The sequence below is a fragment of the Oryx dammah genome, unplaced genomic scaffold (genome assembly GCF_014754425.2).
Source record: "Oryx dammah isolate SB20612 unplaced genomic scaffold, SCBI_Odam_1.1 HiC_scaffold_1, whole genome shotgun sequence".
Classification (NCBI taxonomy): domain Eukaryota; kingdom Metazoa; phylum Chordata; class Mammalia; order Artiodactyla; family Bovidae; genus Oryx; species Oryx dammah.
The window spans coordinates 17,565,091-17,567,280 of record NW_024070185.1 but is presented as its reverse complement, the minus strand read 5'-3'; the positions used below and the strand labels follow the sequence as shown (position 1 = coordinate 17,567,280).

Below are 2,190 nucleotides of genomic sequence, written 5' to 3'. Positions count from 1 at the left end.
GAGGAGAAGCATAAACTAGGTGTTTGGGATTAAAACACACACACTACCATATATAAATAACCAACAAGGTTATTGTTAAGATAACCAACAAGGACCTACTATATAACATAGGGAACTATACTTGATATTTTACAATAACCTATAATGGAAAGTAATATTAAGAAGAACATATATATATATGTATCCATAAGTGAAACACTTTCTGTACATCTGAAACTATCACAACATTGTAAATCAATGCTATTTCAACAAAAAATTTTTAGAAAAGATGATGGAACTTAAATCAGAATGAAGTGAACAGATTAAGAATATCTTTTATATTGCTGTATGTGCAAAGATATATTTTTAAGAATGGTGAGAGATATTTAAAGAACGTAGGGACCCATTCGATTTGTAATTATATTTCAGGGAACAATTTGTGACATGACATATCTGAATCATTATAATAGAATACTGAATTATTAATAACAGTATTAAATAAGATAACATAGCATAATATTTACAAAGTTATAAAAAAACTCTTGTATTAGCATTGTACAATGGACAATTTCTTTTTAGGGGGTGGGGGGCGGCAAGCAAGAAAAGAACTTTAGCAAGAGATCGACATGTACGTTTTCTGACAAAACTGAAGTGTATACTGAGTTACAGGGCAAATTCACTGAAAACAAAGAAAAACCTATCCTTGTAAAGGTTATTCTGTCACCCCCTAAAAAGTGCTTCAACCCTGAAACACCACACAACCAGTTAAGAAACAACGGCGTATCCTAACTACCATGGGAGGCGCTGGGCTGGGCCGGTGGGCACCGCTGGAGTCAGCAGGGCCGGCGGGGAGCCCCCTGCTTCACGCAGGCAGCTGCCGGCTCCCTGTTGCAGCCCCGGATGGAGAGATCGTCGACCACCTCCTTCACTTTCTTCACATCATACTTCAGGCCCTCCTAGCGCTTCCTCAGGGAATCATTTTTGAGGTTGAGGAGGCAGAAGCTGGAATCCAGCTCGTTTGATGAAGGTGGAGATGTGCAGGGGCCGGGAGTAGTCTCCGGCGGTCACGCTGTTGACGGATAACCTCAACAGTTCACTAGCGAGAATGAGAACTCCCGAGAGATAATCTTCCACATCCAAGTGAAATCGCTTCTTCGGATCACGCTCATTGCCAAGGATCTTGGTAACCACTTCTCGGTTCACTATGGTTTCGGACTCCAAGGACACAACAAACGCTGCCAAGAAGACAGGCACTGCAGCACAAATCTCCAGTCCTCGTGAAACCTGTAATACTGTTCCGCAGGAAACTTGGTTTTCCAAAGATGTTGCTGCTGCTGCTGCTAAGTCGCTTTAGTCGTGTCCAACTCTGTGCGACCCCATAGACGGCAGCCCACCAGGCTCCTCCGTCCATGGGATTTTCCAGGCAAGAGTACTGGAGTGGGTTGCCATTGCCCTCTCCTCAAAGACGTTAGATGTGTCTTTACTGTACCAAACTGTTCTCGAGCTTTCAAATGCCTCTTTGGAATGTCCTGAAACCCAGCACACTGATGGACCCCTTGCAGTAGAGTTAAAATCTCTCGAGCTGTTTGTTCTAGACACTGTACAACTTTTTGGATTTTCTCTCGGATGTCCTGCAGCCAAAAAGTCCTGCAGCCAACGAAGATCTCATTCACAGATGTGCTGCCCATCTGCCGGGGCTGCGAGAGTGGCCAGCAGAGTGTGCTTCCGAGACAACCGGCGCCGTCAGTCACAACGACACGTGGCCACTGCCATGGACAACTTTTGAGTTTTGTTTTTTAAGATGCCCATTTAATTTTCAAACTGTTGTTGTTGTTCAGTTGCTAACTTGTGTCCAACTCTTGCGACCCTCCGGACAGCAGCACGCCAGGCTTCCCTGACCCTCACTAATAATTCTTTATAAAACAATTCACCAGTAGTTGTATACAGTTGGTTCTTGTACACAAGGATAAGTATATATTCTTATCAAAAAATAAATTCCATCATTTTACTTGAGTTGGTTGGACAGCATCATCGACTCAATGGACATGAGTTTGAGCACACTCTGCAACATAGTGAAGGACAGGGAAGTCTGCTGTGCTGCAGTCCATGGGGTTGCAAAGAGTTGGATCCGACTTAGCAACTGAACTGAACAACAAATCATTTTACTTATAATGTAAAACTATAATTTAAAAAGTGGGACACAACTGAAGC

The 2,190-nt window shown here is 42.9% G+C and overlaps 1 pseudogene; it reads right to left on the bottom strand.

The window, feature by feature from the left end:
* Positions 1–812: 812 nt before the first annotated feature.
* Positions 813–1,667, bottom strand: LOC120865202 (annotated as a pseudogene).
* Positions 1,668–2,190: the final 523 nt, after the last annotated feature.